General features: G+C 44.4%; 1 protein-coding gene across 1 annotated transcript in view; it reads right to left on the bottom strand.

The window, feature by feature from the left end:
* Positions 1-16,720, bottom strand: part of MAML2 (mastermind like transcriptional coactivator 2) — a 232,955-nt gene that overhangs the window by 209,501 nt on the left and 6,734 nt on the right. The gene's annotated exons all lie outside the window — the stretch shown is intronic.

The raw sequence follows: 16,720 nt of genomic DNA, 5'->3' as shown, positions 1-16,720 counted from the left end.
TAATGCAATTATTTTTAATGCTGCTTCCACCTAGTCTATTGCTCCTTTTAAGTCCTCTGCAATGTTGCCAGGGAAGCCCAGGGCGCTGTAGTGGTCTGATCTCTTCTCCTTCCCCTCTCATATGGCTGTATGTGCCGTGGACACCTGCGCCATGCGGCGTGCGGCTGCAGTCCTACGCAGCATCGCTTGCCCCTTCCCACCCAGCCAGCTGCTGCACCCAGCCCTTAACAAAAAGTCACCCATCTGGGGTAAAAATGAGTGGGGTAGATAAGCTATCCTAACTGTGCTTCGCTTTCAGCACAGCTCAAAAGCCTTTTTGGATCAACTAAACTTAAGATTGCGCTTTTGGGCTGAGGGCCTGTTTTAATACAGCATAAACAAATGCAGGCCTGATGTAGCTCTCCCTGTATTCAGCAGAGTCTCTGCAATACCCTCAGTGAAGAATGTGGCAGGATCTAAAGAGCTTCGGTTTACATGTGGGTCAACCTCTAAGAAAAAGTGGTACCACATAGCACAAAGAAGTTCCCAGGCACTGAGGAGCTTCCAGGATATCTGCTTCACGGGCTTATCGTCAATATCTCCTGCCCATTCGAGGGATTTAGGTGATCTCAAGGAGGCAGAAAATCTGCCTTGCTCAGCTGCAGATGGCCAGGAGAAGGAAGGTGTGCTCCTACAGCTGTGTTGACATGTAGCTCGAGTTATTCTGCCTCCACAGACCTTCTGCCTGGCTGGGACAGGAGTAAAGAAACACTGTAGGAATTCATAGCCCTTGCAGAGGTTTGTAGTAGACATTTGGAGCAGCAAGGCTCTGTTAGGGGGAGGCCGGGGAATACGGATATCTCCTCATCCCGCATCTCCACAGCCTGTCCGCACCATTGCCAGCACCCTTGGTTAGCCCCTGTAATTAATCACTGCCTAACCATGACCTTTCCTTCTTGCTTGGCTAGCCTGAAATGCTGCTAGCTGGTAAAAGGTAAGACTTTAGTGAGAAGACATCACTAAGGGAAACAGAGAAGACTTCAGCGTGTACAGGGGGAACTTTGTACACAGCTGCCTAATAAAAAACAGCATCAGGATGAGGATACAGTTAGGTTTGAAGCAAGTTTACAGCTTCACCCCAACTTCCTCTCTGCCCACTGCCCTGAAGCTCAGACAAGCCCAATGCAAACAGAGTGAATCCCCTGGGGCCAGAGGAAGTGCACACAGGTTTCCTTCCCTTTTCTGCCCACCTCACCCCAGTTCTGCCAGCTTTCCTTCCCTGATGCTTGCAGAAGAACATAAGCAACCATTGATACCTATATCTGCGGGATAGGAAATCATATAAGCTAACATAGCTAGACCTGCTGTTGGACATTTCCTTAGCTGGGCCTGGCTCAATAGCTATTAAGATCATTTTTCCCTTGGGGAAGGAAAATAAAACAGGAGCTCCAGAAGCCGACTTCCCAAATTTCTCTGACACCACAGCATGCATGACCCCAGAAAATTGCTGCTGCAGTTCATACCAGCCAGCTCTGCTCTGGCTAGTGGAGGAAAAGCTGAGAAATGTTACAGTCCTTAGAGAAGGAAACATCAGTAGCCCCTCAGATAGAGCAGCATACAAAAGAACATGCTTTTTCAAGATGTAGTTCAGTTTAAGGATGACTCCCTGAAAGATAAACAACTCTGTGGATACTTTAATTGAGCACTCAGTAGAAGCTTTTCCTTTGGAAGACAGTGGTAGAGCTGGATCCAAGTGTCAGTAAGAAGCGTAGCCTTCATGCTCATCAACTATTGAAAACAATCCCTTCGCTTCATAAGATCTCACTGCTTTTAGATTCATCTACATCTGTTGTTGTCCCCTTGTTTTTGTTGCTGAAAAGGCTTGGAACAAATTATCTCCTGGAGTAAACCAGTGCATCTCAGCTGATGTCAGTAGTGCTGCACCAGTTTGCACCAGTGGCAAATCTGGCTCCAGCCACACGAGAATCAGGAAGCTGAGGTTACAGAAAGGGTTATTTGCGCTACAGGAATGAATGACAGCGCAGTTTCAGTTTCCTGTGCGAGTACATTTCTTGCATCCCTCACTTTTGGTCTTTCTCACACATGGCATCCCAAGCACAGCATGCTGTGAGGAAAGATTAAAGATGTTGCAGATCTCATTAATCTGGAGTGTCCCTGAACACGTCGCTACTAGAACTCTGTGGGGAGGACATGAATTTCTATACTGAACCAGCAACGTCACAAAACAACTAAGAGCGAAGAGGAAGAAAAATGCAGGATAAAAGCAACTCTTTTGAGCAGATCATTAGCTTTAAAGCAAGAACTCTTCAGCTCCCTGGGTAAGTCCCCTGCTGGTGTAAGCTGTCACAGCTCCATCAAGCACAATCATTTAGACCAATTGATTTGTCCTGCTGTATTTGGATCACAAGGTTAGTCTACTTCTTGTTGCAGCAGTGGTAAACTTCAGATATCATAGCCACCAAGCAACTGGAAAATGAGCTCCCAAGATAAATCCTGTTAAATGCAATGAGATACAGCAAGGGGGCAATGGGTTCACTGACAAACCATGGCTGGATCCTGTAGTGATATCTAATCTTTAGCCCTTATCTAGATCACAGTGAAATCAATAAGAGTTTCTGTCACCTCCCACATTGGCAAGATCTGCCCCCAGCTTCTCAGCTAGAGCTCCCAGCTCAGCTACAGAACACTGCAAGCCAGCCGAACATCAGAGACTGTGATGGTACCCAGGCAGTCTTCTACCTTTGGAAGTAAACAGGTGATGCTGTTGGCTGCAGTTCATAGAAGGATTCTCACATTGTCAGAGGTTTTGCAGGATTCACCTCCTCAGTAAGATCACCGGAGGACTGCAAGGACTGGAAGTTTGTCACTGACTGCTGCAGAGCCAAGATTTTCCTGTGTGTTCCCTGACCAAATCCTATAGAAAGTAATTTTGCTTTCCCCTGTTCTTTTAGAAATCAGAGCTTTGCTAGATGATAATTTATGATGAACATTTATAACTCCTTTCCCTGAGAAGTGTATGTTAAAATAGCATTCCTAGATGCATCTACTATAACACTGAATAGTCAGGTAGGAAATTCTGATTTAAAAAAAGAACATCAGAAAATTACCCTCACAGCAGTTCACTCCTATAGAAAATGGATTTTTTTAAACATCTAGAAGCCCTGAAAGCAAGAAGAATCTAAAACAAAACTCTGCCATTTCCCACCTGCTCACATACATTTCGGGAAGAGGCATGTGCCTCTATCTCAATTAAATACAACATGAGAACATGGTGTGGCAGCCAGGGTTGTAGGGAAAAGTCACACTTCCAGCAAATAAAACTATGCAGCTGTGTTTTAATACTTCAGAATAACCCTGACAACCTAGACCTAGTTTCTGTACACTTAGAGGGAGTGTGGTGAGAAGGCAGTGGCTAACCAGGGATTCGGGCAGAGTCTAGTGTCCTGGATGAGCCCTGTGGCCTGTTATTCCTTCTCTAATGTGGGAGTAATGGGACTGGCTGCTTTAGTAAATTGCTTTGAGATCTGCCCATAGAAAGTGATTTGTAGAAAGCACGCATCGCTATTAATTCCACCTCCAGGGAATAATGGCACTACTCAGAGTACGGGAAGCTCAGTATGCAAATAGTTTTTTGCTGGACCCGGGCCTTGATTAATTTTTTTCCCTGTTTACTCTATGTATTTACTTTTTGCACTTCATTCAGGATAGATAATGAAAACAGTATAGTCTGCTTCCACTTTTGTTTCTGGAACAGATCAGACTTTAATGGACTCGAACTCAGCAGAACTCTAAATGCTCCCTTCTGTACAGATACAGCCAATTAAATGGCCCTGTTGGCTTCCAGGAGGATTACTTGAGATCTCATTATTTGCACTGCTCTGAATTCAGTCCTTAGAAGAGAGTGGACACATTCTGCCAAAAAAAGAAAAAAAAATAATGTGGAAAATAGCAACGGATTTTTTTTGCATCTCCTGTATTTCATGCAATCAGCCTTAGCAAAGTGCACTGCACTCCTCCTTGTTAAAGCAGTCCTGTCCTTTTTTTTTTTCTCCCTGCCTTGGAATTGCTACAGAGGGATAAAGTTCTGCATGGCTCGCTCACTCACACAGTTGTAATAAGTCAGAGCCGGTTGGCTCCCTGCCCAACAAAACACAAACCCCCTGAAGTCTCCAGCTTTTCCATGGCAACATCAGAGTCATCAACACAGCAAACAATCGCTCCAACCCCTTCTCTGTCTCCCCTCTTAGCACAGGGAAGGATAGCATTGCACCCGGCCCATGGACCTGTGCTAATTATCGGGCATGAAAGGAGATAGTGACGGAGATCGTGTTACCCTCTGCATGGAGCTTTAGGTGAGATCAAAGGAAAGAAAAGGCACTGCATCACTCAACACTTCGCAGTGTACTTCTGCTTAAACAAAAAGCTTGTTGCTGCGTGCACAACACATGAAATGCCAAAGAGTGTAAGCGTATTGAGACTGACCAGGGGTGCAAACAGCACAACAAAACAAGAGTCCAGCGCTGAGTAGAGTCCCTTAGCCCAAGAGAACCACGTGTCACTCCCAGGTGTCTAACGGCCTGATCCTTGCCATGGTTGTCCATGTGCACTTCTGCCAGGCTGGTGCCTGGCTTTCAGGGGTAACAGCAGACTGATGGTTCTGCAAATACGACTGGTCCCCAGCTCTGTGCTGTGAGTAGCACTGCTCACGATCTGCATGGAGGGGGGAGCAGATACAGCGCTGGGTCCTGATCTGCCACTGCTTCGCATCGGCGTCCTTCACACCTGTCCAAATAAGGACCAACACTGAACACCACCATCCTCATCTGGTAGCGTTTTACTCTCACTTTGCAGAGGCACACAAGACCTCACAAGCTGCAAGGCAGTAGAAAATGAGGCCCAGAAGGCCCCAAAATATCTTATTTAAACTAAGAGCTAGTGGTTTTCGAGCTGTGGTCTGCAGACCCATGAGGGTCTGAGGACTACTTCTGAAGGGTCTGTGAAAGCTACGCAAGAAAAGCAAATCAATTGCCACGAGGCTTAAATTAGCTGTAAATGAACCTTCATGGGCTTTGGAGAACTTTTAGAGGATCTGCAATTTGTAAAAGATTGACAGGTATGTCCACAGGCTTTATATTCCCCTGTAGAGATGGCAAGAACCTGCTCTATGCAAGGAAAGCTACCCTGGGTTTGGGTAATTTGGGTGTGTATGTGACACCATGGATAAGTATGGATATCGGCAGTTCTCTGCCATTAAACCTCACCAGTGTAAACTCAAGAGTGGATATAGTTTTCCTGGTATAAGCAATATTATAATTTCTTTGGACTGTGATTTTGCTTTAGTTTTAAGGCCCTCATTAAAGTAAAAAAGCTTTGTAGGCTGGAAATGCTGTGGGCCTAGTAGCTCCTTGTGGACAAAGTAGAATTTTGAAGGCAAATTGGCCCCAAAACAGCCATTTCCAATTCAAATCCTGGTGCAAAAGAATGTCCTTCAGGCTTTACAAAATTATTTAGCTATTTTTATAACATTTGAAAAAATGATTTCTCTGGAAAAAGTTCAAAATGGAAATAATACACCAAGTATTCCGGCTTAAATGGAGGCTTAGGTAGCCCTGTGATTGTAGCGTGCCTGGCCTCGGGGCAAGCCTGCCCGAGGGTATGAACCTCTGCTGCTGGACCTGAGGGTGTCAGTCTCCATGGCAAAATCCCACCACCACTGGTCTTTCTTCACCAACACACGTGTGACTGAGGCACTGCAGGCCACATTCCCTTGTACAGAGGGTCTGCAGTTTGCCTTGGTCCAGTATAACCTGTGGGAGAATTTATCCATCCTTTGGGGTGAATGGTGCAAACAAGAACTGTGGGAAGGATTTTGGTGCGCTAACAGCACTTCAGTTATATGGGTTTCGGTCCAATTTAGTGCAGAACTGCTCTAAACCATGCCCTCAGCCAGATTCACTTGTTCAAACCTACATTAGAGACATTTTGGTGGGGATACTAAATAGCTTGAGCAAGAGGATGAGCTTTCTGCACGATAGACATACGTACGGCTCAGGTGGGATTTGCAGAAAGTAACAGAAAGCTGGATACCTGAACTAACATTGAGTTTAACTCTCATTGACATCAACAGTACTTTGCATGATGCCTGCAGTGTGATGAGGTTCTACTGATGATATGTCCGATGCCATTTTGAGATTGTTTCATCCTGGCCTCTGGGCTACATCTGCACAGTACAGGTGCCAAAACATAACCCGCTGGTCAGTGTGTGTTATGCATTCGTTTCTGTGGCTCATCCACAGAGGAAATAAGTCTCGCAGCTACTACCCTAAAAAAGCTGGTTCTTCAGCCCACACTATGATAGCTCATAAATTTAATTCTAGAGGTCCCTCTAGAATTTTGGTGGTGGTGAAAACAGTGGTTAGCACACAAGTCTCTGTGTGTTAACATGAACAAGGACACAAAAAGAAGAGATTACCCTGTGATTATGTACTGATGACCTAAACAAAGCCAGTCAATCCAAGCTGAGTTCTGCTATAAATACTATTTTTAATTTTATTTTTCCTTAGCTTAAGAACATAACATTTCACTTCAGGCTTGAGCCCGGTCCTTTTTTCTTCAGTGGCAACATGACCACTGTCTCCTGTGTGAACGGGGTCACTAGCACCACTCCAGTGGCCCGTACGGAGACACAATGTACCAAGACACAACAACACAACAACTCCCTCCTGGGACTCCAAGGACAGTGTGATGCACTACCACAGCAGTCCCAAAACCTACTGACCCAGAAAAACGATCTGGAGCTTTGCATTAGTCTGCCTCAGCTGCGGCTGGGTGTCTGTCAGTAGGCTGGGGAGCCTAAGGATGGACATGATGTTCCCCTTATGACTTTCTTGTTTGGCGCTGGTGATGGCTGCAGACGTGCATCGGGATGTCAGCCCCAAGCCAGAGGAGATCAGATTGAATTCCAGCAAGACCACAAGAGCAAAGATCAAATGGCTTATTAACCAGAGATGAAATTTCAGCCTTCTTGCTATCGGTACAGATTCGCTTCTTTCTCTCACTGGTGTTGATCAGAAGAAAATCAAGCGACTGGGTATGAAACTGAAGAGTCCCGCCCTAGCCAAGGGTCTACATGTTCACTTTCTGCTTTGTACCCAGCACCCTTTCTGCATGCAAAGCCATCCCCTGTCAGTAGATTAGACCTTTTCACTCTGCAACACCAGATACTCGTTCTCTTCACGGACTGATGGTGTGAAAGCTCTCAACCTGTGCAAGCCAAGGAACCACTTAGCCCACACTGGGAAAACAAAGGTGAAGTCCTTCATATCATCGTCCTGCTTTATGATGCAGCCCTGCCCACTTCACATCAAAGGTGTCCCTTGCCATTAGCCACAACAGCCCCAGGTACCACTTGCTCTGGTTTGCACCTCTGCAGCCCCCACCACATCAGTGTGCTATTTTCTGCTGGCCCACAAGCCTTTATACGCACCAGTGGGCATCATCACCAGTGCAAGCTGCAACTGTTTAAGTAAGAACCAAACACTGCTTAATTTTGTGTTCTCTTTTTCAGGACATTTTTCATGAATAAGCAGACCTTCTTCTGCTTGCAGTGAATGGGGAAGACACTGACTGTGTCTCCTGCTAAACAGCCCATCCTGGCTACTGCAGAAAGACTTGGCACTGCCGCATCCCTCACCTGGCTAAGAGGCAGGAAGATTTGCGCATTGGTTCATGTAGGGCCACTCTTTATTTCTGATGCTGTGTCCTAGGAGTACAGCTCCCTGTTTGAAAAAGCCTGAGGTCCTTAACAGGCCCTCATAAGCACCTCTGGGTGCTGATCTGTCCTGCTTGGTTTGGGAATCGCTTGCTGTGCAAAGTATGCGTCTTTCTCAGCATTTAATCACTTGAGTTTCTGCTGGAGCGTAACTAGACAGTCCTTTGCCTCAGTACCTGCTATGTAAGAGAAATTGCTGGAAATGTTTCTGTGATGCAAAAGCAGACAAACGAAGGAGGAGGCAGTGGGGAGGAGGGTTGATTAACTGGAGCATCCTAACCATGGGCTACTGAGAAGTGCCACAAGTAAAACTAACTGGAAATAGAACAGTAGCTGTAGCTCATTCCCCTCAGGCAAACCAAATGAAATCCAAGGGTGCAGAAACTGCAGGGCCTGTTCAGAAAAATTATCTCATTAATAATATTCTTGAGTGAATGATCAGAGGTATTATTGGCATCTATAGCCTTGCATTTGAATTTTGCTGGAGAAACCCTCTGCGACACTGGAAACCTTTCAACAGCCTTTTCCTGGGCTATAGGGTCTCTCAGTCTCCTGCACCAAACAGGCTGTAAAACCAGGTCCTCACCACTGCAAAGTCATTGGGATGGGGGAAGGACACGAAGGTCTGCTGTTTGCAGTGCTCAGTGCCCTGCTTATACAGCTCTTCTAACCTTTGCTCAACGGTATGTCTCATTTCTGCCTCTCTGTCTCGTGCTTTTACCAAGGCCCCAATCTCCTTCCTGTCATTCCTTGATAACAGGGTAATAAATGCAGTAAAGATACTGATAAGATTAGATAAGAGAGGGTTACGAGAGACTCTGACCGGCACTGTCGTTCATGCAGGACTTAAATGTGTCATACTATAGGCAGCTTTGTTTTGCTTCCAAGTCCATTGCTCCTGTAATTTTGTACCCTTACAGATTATTTCAGAAGCTAAGTCCTGACAGGTAGGTGCTTGCTCCTGTGAGAGGCAGTGGCTCTGGACTCCCCTCCAAAGCACTCGCAGTAAGTTGGTGCCAACAGGAGCTTCAAAGTGAGAATATGGAGAGGTTTGTGAGGCAGGAAAAGGTGATGGGGAAAGAGGGATTAAGTACTGAGGAAGACAGCCTGATCTGAGGAGACAAAGCATACCAGGAGAAGGAAGGGCACAAGTTTTAGACACGTGAATGTTTTGTAATAGGGCTCATAAAACAGGAGGTCTGGCCACTTGGTGCCTGTTTCATTGCTGCTGTGCAGTGGGTCAAATTGGATCAGTGTTTTTTTTTTTTTTTCCCTTTGAAAAAGGAAAAAAAGTACTTGGCAGGAGCCAAGTTCTTTTCCTTCTCCTTGAAAGGATGATTATCCTGCTCTGTACCGATTCGCTTTCCTATTCCCAGGGTAATTTTCAAGCTTCCTTTGCTTACATGTCATAGGCTTGTACAGAGAGAGACACTCAGGCACTGACAGCAAAATTTCACTCTCCTCCTTTGCCCTTCAGCTCTGCTTCTGCCCTCAGCTCCTAGCACCGGACTCTGACACCACACTAAGATCGATGGTTACCACATGCGCTGGGAAGACCAGGCATCCCAGCACCCAGCAAAGACCAAGCACCCGTGAGAAACAGCGAACCTGAGAGACAGAGTTTCAGCATTAACACTGGATTTCATGGCTGGAATCTGCCTGTGTGTGGTGTGCCTAGAGTCCTTTACAGGTAAATCCCTTTTTAATAAATTATTACCTTTGTTTTTTTAATATTTTTTCAGCAATATTAAAGAAGGAAAAGTAGAAACGGTGACAGATCAGAAGAACGCAATGATAAAATAATAATTCGGCCTTCTCTGAAGGAGCAACACTTACAGCATTGGCAAGACAAGAGACTGGACAGTCTCTTACTAGCACAATTGGGGATCTTTCCTAGACCACACATACTAGCAAGGAAGGAAATGGACCTTTTACATTTGTTCTCTAGTATTTCTAACTTCTAAAGAAACAACAAGGCCTGTCTTTATACAAGGCATTTAAAAACAGTGTTTTTGCTGTACAACAAACCAAGATGTCATGTTAGTACTACAAGCATCATTTCAGAAAGTAGATAGGTAACTACTTCTTAGGTAAATGCAAAGAACACTTTGACCTCTGGCACTGATGGATGACTCATTGACTGATGCACTGATGTCACATGTTGGGTCTCTTTTGTGAGCAGTGTCTCCAGTCTATATCCTTGACTCAAGCAAAATCTCCTAGGGATAAATTTTGCAAAGCACTCCAGAGATTTTAGGCTGAGATCCAAAAATCCAATTAGGTGTCCGGTTCCCATTTGTTTCTGTTCAATACAGGGAAGATTATATGTCTAGATGATAAGTCAAAAAGATTTGAACTCCTAGCTGTTCCCAGATTGATCATTGGGATGCAGGAGAGGAATCCAAAGGTCCAAGGGTCCAACTCACCATCAAGCACAGTCATAGAAATACTGCTAACTTTGTAAGAACATTTCCTTTCTAAGACTTAATTGCTTTTCATTTAATTGTAATTTCTCTAAATAAGCTGCACATGAGCACGCAACACAATTACATTACAGAGCATTACAGTGGCATGTAGGCAGCAGCACTACCAAAATGCATGTAGAGTTCAGATACACTCAGATTCCAGAGCACGAGTCAAAATGTAAGAGATGACCAGGAGAGCCCCCACATTTTCTGCCTTGCCCGTACCCACCTTACCCTACTCCAGAGTCAATAAAATACAAGGTAGTGGTCATAACTTCTATTCTTAAAAGTTCGGTATACTCTTAAGTATTTTCTGAATCAGGCCAATAAGGATGCCTTCTCCAATATGGGGTCCCATTTCAAGGACACAGCATTCAAACTGAAAAGCATTTAATCATATGTCTAACTTCACACATGTTCTTTAAGTATTTTTCTGAACTGGAGCCTGAGCATTCACAACCGCATGCCAAGTCTGTGAGTACCCATGGCCTGCAGTGAAAGGCCACAAAACCTACAAGTGAATCGTCATCTCACAGAAGTTTTTGCTCTAAGTTTCTTGTGACAATGACGCAGGACCTTTGAGCTCGTCCTTTATAAAACTAACGAGAGGAGGAGAGAATACACTTGTGGTCATGAGATTCCCAGTTGAAGCAAAGAGAGAAAGACAGCTAGAGGAGCAGTACGAGGGAAGATGAGGAGAACATGTGGAAACCATGTGTTCAGCATTTCTCTGTTAGCCTGGCCCTCTGGCCCTTTCTTCCAAGTTAGAAAAACAACATTACGAAGCAGTGTCAGGAGCATGAAAGGAGAGAAGGGAAGGCAATAGCCCAAGCCCAGGTGAGAGAGGGGTGAATGTGGAGGAGGAGGAACGGCTAATAGCTTTGGGAAGTGGAGGAGGGGGAAGGCAGAGAAGGACGTTACCAGGGAAGGGGATGAGTGTGACTTTTGTGACCAAAAGAGGCGGTGTGAGGCTGCAGTGAAGAGTCCTTCTGACCTGTGTCAAAGAGGCTGTGCTTTGATGACAGCCTGGGAGACCAAAGCACAGACAGTACGTCCTGAGAGAGGGCTCCGAGAACCACATAATGGACCGTTTCAGTAAATACCCCTTTCGACACACCGGTCATCCAAATGCGGTTACCCTTCACAGGCTTGACAGAATGAACACACATCCAGTACACTAGTGAGGGGGTTATCGACCTCACTAGCCATCCTGGCTCTGCTAGGGCCCCTCAGACGTATTGTGTGTGGCACAAATGTATGTCAAAGGCCTTACATATGGTTGATATATATAGAAAGTTTTAGAAGTACGTACTGTTTACTTAAGGGACTGGATTAACTTCTGCAGAGCTATTCTGGTCCACCTGTAAATACATGGACTAAAAGGCCTGATGAAAAGTAGTTACTGTGTACTGGCAAGTGGCACTTTTAAAAACCTGAATATCTCTTGTGATGAATGTTGGGGTTTTGGTTTTTAAGTACCAAAAATGACAGGATCATGTTATACAACTACTGGATACTAATTTTTTTCTTCCAATTCAAAGCTTGTTTTTTTTCCCCCAATTCCCCAGGGCTAAACAAGTGCATGTTAAATTTGAAGTATAAACTTCTGCTGGGAATTACCCCTGTCCTGATGCCTTTGCTTAGATGAATAGCGAGGTCTGTATGGCATTTGACCAAGGGGATGAGAGGGGAGAGGACTGCGGTGCTCCCAGCCCTGCTCGCACAGGAGCCTCACGGACTTCAGCCCAGGCACGGCTACAGCTTCCTTAGCTGACAAGTGTGACACTAACGGCATCCTAAGAGCTCCACCACGGAGGATGGTCAAGTGTAGTCTGAGGACGGCCTTTGTGCTGCACCTGGGGCTGTGCTCTCAGGTTCACCATCGTGGGCACAGATAGCAGTTTGTGCCTTCAGGTTCCCTCAGGGCACCCCTCGAAGGACAGTCTAGATGTCCCCAAAGGGGTGGCTCAGAAAAAAACAGCCTGGAATCAGCCATTATCTCTGTTCTACAAACTCATGACTTTGACGGAAAGCAAGAGAATTTTGTGGTAAAAGGAAAAAAAAGCAGGGAGGCAGGGGGATGGGGCCAGAGTGTGCTTGCAGCTGCTGGCCATCAAATTGCAATTCAATCAACGTGACTGAGTTCCAGCTCCTGAGAAAGAGAGCTTTTGACGACGTATTGACATAGCTTGAACTACAGTGGTCCAAGTGGCACTGCTATAATTATAAGGATTATATTTAATACTGCACTTGGAAATGAAGGTCTGAAACACTGTGACTCTCTCTCTCCCTAAAAGCTGGCCAAAATATGTCCTAGGAACCATTATGGTAATACACAAAGTTAGTAGGAAAAAAGAAACGTCGGAACTCAAATCATTATGCAAGGGGATCATGTGGCTGGCAGCTCAGGTCTGCTGGGAGTTGAGCAGTGAGGAGGAAAAACGCGTGTGAAAGGAAGGGCAATTGGATTTGCAGGAAAAATGGAAAATAGTTTTTAAAAGTACAGAATTAACTGGTTTAAGGAAATAAGTCAATTGATAATTAATACGCTACTTACTTTTGAATTCAGTTTCTCTTTGTAGCACGTAGTGGGCTTCAGCCAGGCTGAGGCCTGTTTGTTGAACAAAGACCAAACCCTGCAAATACTGCTAGACTGGCTTAATTCTACACATCTTGATTTCAATGCGATTACCCATGTGTGCACAATTAAGCACATGCATAACTGTTTCCGGGAACTGGGCCATAGAGGTAAGCAGCCCCATGTTGAAGACCCAGTGTATCTAGCTTGGAAGGATGTCGAACAGAAAGTTTTTAGAGAAGCAGAGAGAATGCATTTCTTTGGAAAATGAAATAATTTACTATAAACTAGCATAATTACCAGAAATAAAGCGCTTGATCCTGTATTAGGCTGCTGTTCCACAAGATGTCCATAGTATTTCCCATAGACCATTTCAGGAGGGGCCAATGAGATCAGAATTGAGACTCAAAAGCTCAGAAGGGGAAAAAAGAAAAAAAAGGAGGGGGAAGGAGAGGAAAAGGGGAAAAAAAAAGAAAGGGAAGGAAAAGGGAAGGGGAAGGAAAGGAAAGGAAAGGAAAGGAAAGGAAAGGAAAGGAAAGGAAAGGAAAGGAAAGGAAAGGAAAGGAAAGGAAAGGAAAGGAAAGGAAAGGAAAGGAAAGGAAAGGAAAGGAAAGGAAAGGAAAGGAAATTTGAGTATCTGGAGATGGTTTCTAAAGCAACAGAACCCTAAATAAATGGTCTGATTTTCCAAAGTGAAAAACATAAACTGAACAGCCCATGCAGCGCTTTCGCCAACTGTCACTGGGGTGGCATTTCTGAAATCTGGTGGAATGACTCATCCCAAAACAACAACTGTTGCCAACAAGGTCTTTCCTCCAGGTCTAATTATTTGGATGAGAGCGCTGTAAAACCAAAATAAACAGAAAAATCAGAGGCAACTCCTTGTCTTGGGGTTCAATTCTGAAGCTTCCTGTGAAGCCATCCACTCTCCAAGCTGCCTCCCCAACCCACTGAACAGGAATCCAGGTGATCACAGAATCACAGAATCACAGAATCACAAAATCACAAAATCACAGAATGTTAGGGATTGGAAGGGACCTCGAAAGATCTTTCCTCTGGGCCAAGGAAAGATCGGCCCTGCTGGAGTGAACCCCTTGTTCATTAAAACAAATTCCTCCTTCCGCACCCAGTCACCACCTCTCACACCACCCATATGTGCAGGATGCATCCTCCTGAGCCATTTTGCCCTCCACGTTAGGGATTTCACACGGTGGCAAACATTACCAGAAGCATGACCCTGCCAACAGGTTCTCAAATGGTTTGAGACAGACACCCTTAAATACAGTGGGACCAGACCTGGCCCAAAGAGTGCACTGTCGTGCAGTAATTAAACACAGCCCCGTCAACACAGATAAGCGTCCTTCTTCGGCTAGTGCAAAATACAACAATTTCAAAGACGCTTTCTGAAGCAGTGTTGTTTTGCTGAATAATTTATGTCCCTGAATCCTCTGAAAATGAGCAGCATACACTTCAGCACTGCAATAGCTATTCAGTGGAGACAGTGCACATTGTGTTCAGTAAGCTCATTGCTTAAACACTGTTGCCATGACTATAAGAAAGTGATTATACTATTGTTTACAAGAGACTCTTGATAAGTCATTACCACAGTAGCCAGAGTTTTGCCTCAAGTCAAAATTTCTGGGAAAAAAAAAAAAAATCTCACAGGTATAATTAACTTTGTGATCAAGATAATTCCATTGAAAGACTTTGAAAACTGAATACATCGTATGGTGAGGAATGAAAATAAGTAAGAGTCACAAGTGTCTCAGGACTCTTGACTCTGGGTTTCTGACTGTTTCATTGGTAAATTCCATGGAGAAGAAAAGCCCTAACTAAATAACTGCTGTAACTTGTTTTCAAGGAAGAAATAATTTATAGGGCAAGCACCAATGTAGGAGTTCAACCATGATGAGTAACTCTGTAAAAACAAACCACTTTGCACACAATGTAAGGGAAAAAAAGACTTAAAAATCTGACTTAGAAGAAACATTTGGGATTATGAAATATGGCTTTTCAGCGTCCCAGAATGAAATCGATACCTAGAGCACTTAGTTCTGAATCCTCTAGTGCGTTATGTCCAGTACATGACCTCTTTATCTCAATAGTGTGCTGATGGTCAATAGTTTCCAAAACCAAGAAGTAACTCTGAAACTGTCGGAAAGTCATCCTCACATTTCCTAGGGACAGTAACAGGCTGCAGAACACAAAGCAAAGAGATGATTAATAGAGTGCTGGACTAGGAGTCAGGAAATCTGGGCTCTGTTCCCAGCTCTGCCACTGACCTGCTGTTTGACCTTGGGCAAGACACTTGACCTTTCTGTGCTTCTGTTCCTCCTTCCATTCTTTGTCTATCTTGTCTCTTGAGGCCCTAAGGTATGCAGGGGAGGGTATGGTTCTCACTGGGTGTTTGTGTAACACCTACTCTAGGGAGGTGCCTGCAGAACTCTGTAATAAAGCCAGGGTACCACAGGGATGATTCTTGCACAACAGCATGTTTTGTTTCAAAACAGTATAGCCACGACGAACCTTCTTGGAGTTTCATCTGCTACTCCAGGATCTTACTGGGTCTTTCAGCCAGCTTCAGACTCAGGCAGCAGGTAAATGGGTTTCCAAGATCTGCTTCCTCACTGTGTCAGAAGCACTTCCATGCCGATTTTAATTGGTAATAATTTCTCTGCACCTTGATTCAGCTGGATTTGCAAGCACATCAGAACAACAACTGAGTGACACAGATAAAAATAGCTACAGGAGCCATTTCTGAACAAAAGGAATTTCTTCAAGGAAATGCCAACACCTGTATATGAAGCCACGGGCATGAGGTTATTTTCAAATTAAAACCAAAATAAATTATAATTTTTCAGTGTGTTGAAATTTTGTGTTTGTGAAAGTTATTCAATTAAGAAATATTTCTGAGACTTCCTCCCACCCCAAGCCATAGACATGAACTTTCCTCCATTACTACAGTATAGTCCTCTTACCAGATGCGAGGCAACATATGCAGGGCAAGGTGGCTCCCACCTGCTTGTGCTGAGGCGCAGCTGCAGCCTCGACGGAGAGAAGATGATTTGCTTATATGCTCTCAGTTCCACTCCCACTTTGTCCCCAGTTTGCTGGAGCATCAGGTGCATGAAGTGCTTGGATACAGCTGATTTGATTGGGAGACTAATCTGAGTATAAACTGATGCAGAATCAAGAGCAAGTAAAGCAGGAAAACATGAAGCATACATTTATGATTATGAATGAAAAGTTGGGAAATGCTTTTCTCTCCTAAAAAGAAGGGGCACTGCCACATCTTGCACCTTCATTGTGAATCTTGGCAATGCGGTGCCATAAAAACCCAGCTCTGGGAGTCATGTGATTATGTAAAAGACTCATTTGGGTTTGTATTTCCAGTACTCATACTTGTGGGTCAAAGGCTGAAAAGGTGATTTGAGTGCACCTCAAAGGCTGAAAACACAGAAGTCAAATAACAAGAATCCATCAGCTCATATACATTGCCTGCAGCTTGGCCAAAGCAAACGTTTAAATATCCTGTCTTAGGCTCCATCAGTAATGAATTTGGCTTCTAAGCCATACAACTCATGATCAGATCTCAATGCACTTTACAAAGGTGATAAATAGTATTTTTCATAGAGGAAACTGAGGTTTATGGAAGTGAAATAACAGGAGTCATCTGTTGAATAGATCCTAGAGTCAGAGTAGAAACACTGAGATTTTAGTTTAGAGCGTGCTCACCTAAGAGCTGTTGCTTGAGAGTTGCAGGTATTTTGTGTTAGGTATTGGTGTTGGCACTTCAGTACAATTATGGATTGATTACCTGCATCTAATAATACTTTGGAAGAACGTGAGAAGGTATGACAAATTCACAAGCTGGCTCTCAAGTGGCTATAGGAAGCTTTTCATGGG

The sequence above is a fragment of the Nyctibius grandis genome, chromosome 2 (genome assembly GCF_013368605.1).
Source record: "Nyctibius grandis isolate bNycGra1 chromosome 2, bNycGra1.pri, whole genome shotgun sequence".
NCBI lineage: Eukaryota > Metazoa > Chordata > Aves > Nyctibiiformes > Nyctibiidae > Nyctibius > Nyctibius grandis.
The sequence above is the reverse complement of the archived record's forward strand: the minus strand, read 5'-3'. Positions and strand labels throughout refer to the sequence as shown.